The sequence below is a fragment of the Phacochoerus africanus genome, chromosome 10 (assembly GCF_016906955.1).
Source record: "Phacochoerus africanus isolate WHEZ1 chromosome 10, ROS_Pafr_v1, whole genome shotgun sequence".
NCBI classification, from domain to species: Eukaryota; Metazoa; Chordata; class Mammalia; order Artiodactyla; family Suidae; genus Phacochoerus; species Phacochoerus africanus.
Genome location: NC_062553.1, coordinates 54,110,563 through 54,119,656, shown reverse-complemented (window position 1 = coordinate 54,119,656; position 9,094 = coordinate 54,110,563). Strand labels below are relative to the sequence as shown.

General features: G+C 33.7%; 2 pseudogenes; both read right to left on the bottom strand.

The window, feature by feature from the left end:
- Window positions 1-261: 261 nt before the first annotated feature.
- Window positions 262-2,483, bottom strand: LOC125137420 (olfactory receptor 5D18-like; annotated as a pseudogene).
- Window positions 2,484-5,506: 3,023 nt separating this feature from the next.
- On the bottom strand, window positions 5,507-6,415 carry LOC125137419 (olfactory receptor 5D13-like; annotated as a pseudogene).
- Between the last annotated feature and the right edge of the window lie 2,679 nt (window positions 6,416-9,094).

Here is a 9,094-nt window from a genome sequence, read left to right as displayed (position 1 = left end):
GTGGAATCTGAAAAAAGGACAGACTGAACTTCTTTGCAGAACAGATGCTGACTCACAGACATTGAAAAACTTATGGTCTCCAAAAGAGACAGTTTAGGGGGTGGGGGGATGTGCTTGGGTTATGGGATGGAAATCCTTTGAATGATCATTATACAACTACAGATGTGATAAATTCAAAAATTAAATAAATGATATTTTATAACCAAGGGTTAAAAAAAAGTATATACACACTTGAGAAATAACTACTCTTTCTTGTCAAAATTACATTGTGTGAGAAAACAGTGGTTCAGCATTGATTAACTTTCTGATTGATACTTTCACATCATTATTTCTAAGGCTATAGATAAGGGGGTTTAGCATGGAGATCACCACTGTATAAAACACAGTGGCTATTTTGATGAAGAGAAATGATCTTTTGGAGCTGGGCACATAAGAAGAAAAAATGTCCCGTGTAAGATGGTAATTGTGGTCAGGTGGGAGGCACAGGTGGAGAAGGCTTTTTGGAGCCAACCAGTCAATGGCATCTTGATAATTGTGACAATGATGAAAAGACAGGAGAGAGGATAATCAGGAGGCTACAAGCCTCATTGAATATGGAAATGATAAAACTCAGCATCAGCTTGAAATAAATGTCAGAGCAGGAAGCAGAGATGATGGCAGAATACTGACAGCCAATGTGGTTTATAAAGTTAGAACCACAGAAGGAGAGTTCCAAAAGAGAATACATGAGTGTCAAGGAATATAACTCATCCCATGAGCAAGCTGAGGCTACCAGGAGGTTACAAGGATTAGGAGATGTAGCAACCATGTAGAGCGGGGAGTTACAAATATCCACAAACCAGTCATAAGCCATCATGGCTAACATGAATATATCCATAATCACAAATGTACACCCAAAGGAAAACTCCATCATGCAACCCATGTAAAATATGGTCTTTATGTCCACAACAAAGATCTCTAAGTGTTTGGGTGTAGTTACAGAAGAGTAACAGAAATCAAGAAAGGAGAGATGGCTGAGAAAAAAGTACATGTGTGTGTGGAACTTGGGATTGATTTTGATGATCACAATCATACCCATGTTCTGCATTACAGAGACTGTGCAAATGGCCAAGAAGACCAAGACGAGGGGCACCCATAGTTGTGGTTTTTGGAGAAGCCCAGGAGTATGAGGGTGATTCCAACACTCTCATTTCCATTTTCCATCACTATGGTTTCTGTTGCAGAAAATCACAGTCCCTCTTGAGCAACAAAATATGACGGAGCTAGTGGCCATTTTTTTTCTCCTCAAGCTGGGCTGGGTCCTGGAACAGGTGAGTGGAGTCTGGGGTTCCTCAGGAAGGCAAACAGGGCACAGTTGTAACCTGAAGGCTGCACTCTGTGTCTTTGGGTGTTTGTGGGGGGAGTAAGTTTGGGTCCTGATGGAGGGTCAGAGCAAGGGTGGACCAGAATGATTTGAGCTTAAAGGGTGGCTCAAGGAATGGACCCATTTGAATTTGCTCATCTTAGATATTTCCCACTTCCTCCACATGAATATTTCTTTAAATAGATTCATTTAATTAAAACTATTGGCTACATCTACAAATTCCTGTTTGCTCTGGACATTTTAACTGGCCAAGATGTTTGCCCTTTCACTCTCACTTTTCCTCACTTTTCTGTTTTTCTTGTCACTTTTCCTCTCCAACCATCAGACAAGCCCCAGTTTTACATCATTGTAATATTTCCTCAACTGGTTTACTTTATTAATAGGTCATTTGTTGCATCTTCTAGTGAATATGAATAGCATCTTGTAAAGACCATATTTTTTTAATATGGTTAACCTGGGTTCAAATTTGGCCTCAGACACCTATCAATATGTGTCTCTGACAAGTTATTTAATTGCCTTGCAACTCATTCGCTTATCTACAGAAATAAGATAATAGTATAAGCATTTATTTTTATTGTACAATTTTATATAAGGCATAAATATAGATAGCTGTTTTTTAAACATCTAAGATTAAATTGAAATGTAATAAATGTAATTTCAAATTTAATTTCTTCTCTTCTTATATTTCTAATTCTGCTTTTAAAGAAGTATACTCTGAATTTCAAATATATGAATGCAAAATACCCTAGAATGCAGCACCAGTTAAAACTTTAGAAATATGAAGCAGTGAAAATAAAGTATATAACATTGGAAAAATATTGCAGAGGCATAGAGGAAATAGCTGTCTTTAACTGATTCTTTTCTAATGCTTAATTCTTGGATATGCCTTTCAATTATCATTTCAAGCCAGCCATGAATAAACTTTCTTTTCTCCATTTTTCTACCCTATCTTAATCTGGATTTCTTTGATTTGCTTTTCTTCTCAGGTTCAGGTTTTGAGAAAGGCAGTTAGGATAAATGAAAGTATTCTCCAACATGTTCTGCCATATTTATCCCTAGCTCCCACCATCTACTCACTTAGGTAGCAGTCATATTTATTTAGCCTGCCTACATCTACCATTCAGGACTATCTTTCATTAAATTTTATTGTAGAATTGTGCTTAAATCCTTACACATTTTCAAACTTACCTCCTTACAAATTACTTGAAATCTTAACCCTTCTGTCTGGGTTTCCATAATCTCAAAGGTCACTATATCACCCAGACACTTTAACTGATACTTTTTCATTTAACTTGCACTAGCAGTTTTGATTGTTTTTGCATAAAGCACATTTTTATAACTTCATATCTTCATCACATTGACCACATTGTCCTTTACTCCCATCAGATATTAAGCATCACTATCTTTTAACATCAAATTCCTGGCAAAACTCTTCCAGACAGCATTGGTAATTAATCCATAACTCCAAGTTCCTTTACTACTCAAACTTGTTTCCCCCTACATGGTTTTAAACTCAAAATTTTAAATCAAGGTCTGACATAATTCTCTACACTTTTATGGTTTCTTTTTGATATTTTCCTTAAATATTTTTCAAATTTGAGAACAGGTAATATTACTTGAATATCAATTAAATAAGTTACGGGAGTAATATTCAAAGACAAATGCATTCCAAGAATCTTAAAGATGTAAGAAATAGAATTCTGTAGCTCATATTTTTATTCTTAACTGAATTAAGTATATAGCATTGTACTGCTACTGGATTTGCAAATGTGTTTCTCTACCAAAAATATTGATAATTTCAGTTTTACACATCATAAAGTATTAATAACTCATCAGAACACAGATATTCTTTCTAGATTTATTGACTGAGATCTTTGATTTAAATAAGATTCTTGAAAATTATTTCTAAAACACAACTTTCATTAAAAAATTGTAGCTTATAATACTAGGGTATCAAAATATCTTCCAAAGTGTATTCCAGTAAAGTCTTCAAGATGATTATAATTTTTCATAAATCAATAAATTTGGACAATATAGAGATCCTCTCCAGGGTGAGCCAGACTTTCAAACTAAATTTAGGGATCATGCTGTATATTTGCATCTACCTGAGTGACTTTGGGGAATCACACCTCAGAGAATTTTGACTGAGGTGTTTGTCCTGAACTACAAACAAGACAATTTAAAGAAAATCCTTTATTTCTAATTTAGAATGTAATTTATTTGAATTGTTAAATCATATAGGAACATTAAATTATGCTGATATTCTGATCTTAGAAAAATAACTGTAGCAATCAACCTATTATCTGACATATTTTGTATTCATCAGGGAAAACATGACTTCCAAAATTCACAAAGAGAAAATCACAATCACAATCCAATAAGCACACTTAGTGCATTATGTTCAATTTCAGTCTTTCCACTTAGTTTTCATATTTAGACATCTATCTTTTTGTAAATAACTCTTTCAGTGTCACATTGAATGTAGATCTGATATTACGGTCTTTGCATTTAACATTCTACCTCAGTGTTTACCTCTTTTGTTAAAACTCATATTTAATGTATGCTTTTTAATGTGGAATCAATAGGTTTGCCAAATACTATGGTATGCTAATGTTTTGTTTCATCATAATAAACTGATGCAAATCCAGTGGCTTAAACAATATTCATTTATTTGTTCACAAATAAACAATATGTCTGAAGGCAGGCATGCAAAAATTGGCCCATTTATTCAAGTTATCACAAGGCTGAAATCAAGCTGTCAACCTCAATGATCACAATTATTCAAATTAAAACTGCAAATTAAATATTTTATATCAATTAAGTAGTCAAAATCATAAATTTTGATAATACTGAAAATGGGTGAAGATGTGGCTCACAACTTTAGAACTTTCAACATTGCTTTTAGGGAGTCTAAATTGATACAATCATTTTAAAAAATTAGAACTAAATAAATGTGTAATAGTTCTAGGTATAAAATCCATCTTCATGAGTAAATATGCACAGCCTAATAGTATGCATGCACCTAAATTGGAGCTTTGCAATGTCCATCATAGTAGATTAATGAAAAAATATAAAATATTTATTGTATGAAATATTAAATTGAATCAAAATTAATCACACTATAAATACATCCAACAACAATATGGATTACTGGGAAGCATAAATAACGTTCTCTCCTTTATTTTGCTTAAGCAGCTGAGTAGATGTTGATGTCATTTACTGATATGGAGAAAACTGCTAGGTGGGAATTTTTTTTTGTGATAATGGATGATCAAATAATACATTTTACTAATCTTAGTTTTAGTAATATTCAGCAATCGATATGTCTCCTTAGAAATAAATTTAATGTTTTCTTAGTATTCCATATTATTTGCAACACCTTTTGTTGAATTATCATATATTACATTGATACTCAAAAAATGAGCAATGCAATTAGAGACTATTTAATAGTTTCAGCATCTTCTTAATTAAAATCAGATAATATTTTTCATAATGTAAATGCCATGGTCTTCCTTTGCTTGGAATGAAATAAAGTTTTGAGAAAAACAAAAGGTTGACTTTTATAGAAGTATTTGAGTCAAAAGTGTTAGTTATAAAAACTGTTGGTTATAAAAACCTGAGTGCAAGGAGTCCTCATTGTGGCTCAGCAATAAGGAACTAGTATCCTTGAAGATGTGGGTTTGATAACTGGCCTTGCATAGTGGGTTAAGGATCTGGTGTTGCTGTGGCTGTGGCATAGGCTGGCAGATACTTCTTAGATTCAACCCCTAGCCTGGGAATTTTCATATACCATGAATGCAACCCTAAAAAGACAGAAAAAAAAGTTGAGTGCAAATTTAGTAACAACAGTTACTATCTGTATTTGCAGCAGTGTTAGAAATCACAACACAAATTATGACTGACCTAAATAATAAGTCAGAAGGTACAATTTCTCTATTAACCCAGAGGTAATTGCAAGGCTTCATGACTACTGAAGAACATGGAAAGGGCAATATTTAATTTATTTAAAACATAATAATATATTTACTTAAAATACATACAAACTGTCATAAGAGAAATATATATAACTTATTGGCCATCATTCAAACATAAGCATATTAATTTATTTGGATTACATTGAGTAAGAAAGCAGTCTGATGTTTATTAAATTCCTATATTTTTCACATCTTTGTTCCTAAGGATGTAGATAAGGGGGTACAGCATGGGAATCATGACAGAGAAAAACACAGTGGCCACTTTGACCAGGACCCATGAGTTTTTGGAGCTAGGCACACAGTAGAGAAGAAGGATGATCCCATGGAAGATGGTAGTGGTGGTCAGGTGGAAGGCACAGATGAAGAAGGCTTTTTGGAGTTCCCACGTAATGGCATCTCGATGATTGTGACAATATGTAAACATAGGATGAGAAGATGATGAAGAGGATGCATGCCTCACTGAATATAAAGTGTCTAAACAGGTCCTCTGACTGAAGTAGGTGTCAGAACAGGAGAAGAGATGATGGCAGAATACTCACAGCCAAAGTGATTAATGACATAAGAACCACAGAAGGATAGATGCATAAGAGAATATGTGAGTGTCCAGGAACAAAACCCACCCCATGTGTATGTTTCAGCTACCAGAAGGGTACAAAACTTAGGAGACATAGCAACTGTGTAGAGCAGGGGTTTACAAACAGACACAACAGGTCATAGGTCATCATGAATAACATGAATATTTCTATAATCATAAAAGCATAAACAAAGAAAAACTGTACCCTCCATTCTTTGAAAGAAATACTTCTATCTTCTACAATCAATATTTCCATAAGATTGTGTATAAATACACTGGAATAACAAATATCCAAAATAGACAGATGGTTAAGGAAAAAGTACATGGGCATGTGGAGTTTGGGATTAATCCTTATGATTACAATCATACCCAGGTTCCCCACAAAAGTGACTGTGTAGATGATCAAGAAGATCAAGAAGAGAGGTCCCTGAAGGCATGGGTATTCCATTCATCCAAGTGGATGAACATAGTCATAGAACTCTGATTTCCCTCATTCAGCACCATGGCTCTGGATTAAAAAATAATAAATAGAATTAAAGTTGAACAATGAAGGTGAGAAAGTGGGGTAAGAGGAACCCAGGACAGATCAGCCTAAACTAGTGATGACAGTGTTGTTTGTGTGTACCCATGCGTGTTCTGAAGCTTCAGTTTGGCATCTTACTTGATGACTTAATAATTTTTTTTTGTCTTTTGTCCTTTTTTAGGGCCACACTCATGGCATAAGGAGGTTTCCAGGCTAGGTGTCTAACTGGAGCTGTTGCTGCCAGCCTATGCCAGAGTCACAGCAATGCAAGATCAAAGCCACATCTGTAACCTACACCACAGCTCACTTAACTCACTGAATGAGGCCGGGCATCGAACCCATGACCTCATGTTTCCTAGTTGGGTTCATTTCTGCTGTGCCATGATGGGAACTCCAATAAAATTTGATTATGGGAAATTAGATTTATAGTTCAGAATTGTTTCCTCATCTGGTAAATAAGAAAAAATAATACTTATAAATAGTATTATTTTATATAAATGATACCTAAATGCATATGATACTTTGAGCACTGAATATTCTCATGATAAAATATAATTACATGAGAACAAAGGAAACATAGAGGGAAATCAGAAAAAGAAACATTGAATGGATTATAGCATTCTTATGATAATGTCATAAGAGGCTTTGGGGAAGTTAAATACTTTTAATACATAAAAAAAGAAAATTTCTTTGGGGGTAAAATGTATTATCATCCCTTCATAACTATCTATTGATATATTAAATGTTTACTATTCTAGGCATGTCCCATAGACTCATAGAACATCTACTTAAGAGAATCTGAAAGTTGTCTCATCAAAAATTTGACTAATAACTGTGTTCTCTCATACCAACCATATGGTAATATATAAGGCTCAAAATCAGTTCCCAGTTTTCAAAGTGTCTTTGCAAGGCAAGTCTGAGTTATTTTAAAAAGGGTTTTATATCCTGGAATCATTTTAATTTTAGATTTTCCACGTATTTTCATTCTGGGATTCACAATTTTATCTTTTTCTAATTTATCAATATGTAGTCATTTCCCCTTTTTTCACAAACCCCATCTTGTTCTTTCTGACTCTTTTTTGGTCATCTCATATTTTTGGCCATGCGAAAGGCAATCAGAGAAAAATTCTGAAAGGAGAAATATTCAAAATATGCCACCTTCATTTTTATCAACTATCTCATCATCTGAGCTTAAGATTTCCATATTTTTATTAAGCTATAGTCTAATCTATAAGATTAACTTTGTTGATTTTCACTTAGCCTGGAATGTAGTTGTAGTATAAGTGGTTCTGAAGGCATTTTATACTAAATAAATCAAATTGAAACTTTTCCACTTAGATTTCTGTAGTAACTACATACTAGAACACTACTTTGTTCATAGATGTATTTTAAATCTTTATTGTACAAACACAAGTTATTTGCATTTAATCAATCTTCAAATTTTTATCCCTCTAAAATGTCATTTTTTCCCCACATTGCATCATCACTTCACAAATTACTACATAGCTGTTTCAAGAAAACTTTGCTGCTTAGTCTAAATGTTGTTTCTTTTGCTGATTTTCTTTCTGCTTATATCATCATAATATTTGTACAATGCCTAGCATATAACTATTTATTATGCATTTATGTGTCTGTGTGTATGCATGCATGTTGGCATATTATCATTTTTCTTGAATAATATCACTTCTTTAGGATAAGACTTATACTTAATGTTTCTTCTGTTACCCTCTAAAGTAGCTAACATAATGATTAGAGACATATTTTCAGTTTTAGGACAACGGTCCTGTGAATAATAAAAGTAGAATTTAGCTTATTGAATATAAACCACAAAGTTAATATTTGTATTATTCAGCTTACATACATAGGTTTCTGCCTCCAAAAACTTGCTGGATTCCAATATCCCTCTGATCATAGTGAAAAGATGATCCTAGGTTGAATCAACTTACCAAAAGTCAGATTTTTCCCAATTTATATATATTTATGGCTTCCTTGCTAGTATTAATAAGCTGCATACATGTCCTCTCTCAAAATTGAAATTTTTGTTTAAATGTTTCTTGTCCTTTAATCAGAAAGTTGATGATTCATGCAAAATATAATTAGTAAATGACTAAGAAATGGCATATTTTTGCAACAGTCAAGAAACTGTGACAGGAGCTTGGAGATACCCTTGAGGAATACACAAAACTAGAAGTTATACTCTGTGATGGTGTCATTTATTTTATATCTAACAGACACTGGAGAATTCTGATAGAGTTTATTGTCATGGGCCACAAAAAAAACAAAAACAATTAGAGGGAACTTCCTCTTCTGCAGATGCTGTGTGTGTGAGTGTGTGTATTTGTGTTTGTGTGTGTGTGTGTGTGACTCATAAAATGTTAACTGATGAGACCCACACTTACAATATGATTTTGTTGTTGGGAACACTTTACTGTGAGTCTGCTTTCAAAAAGACCATTACTCAAGTGGTCCAAGGAAGATTTCATACAGATAGGTGTGTAGACTGAAGGTTAGCTGATCTGCTTAGCTCAGCTGTGAAGCTCAATGACCTAGTGGGTATCAACAGTGCTACCCCAGTAAAGCTACTAATTTAAAATGATTTATTGTTGCATCCTAATGGAGTTTGTAATTGTTTATTTTTCATCCATAAACAACTGATACTT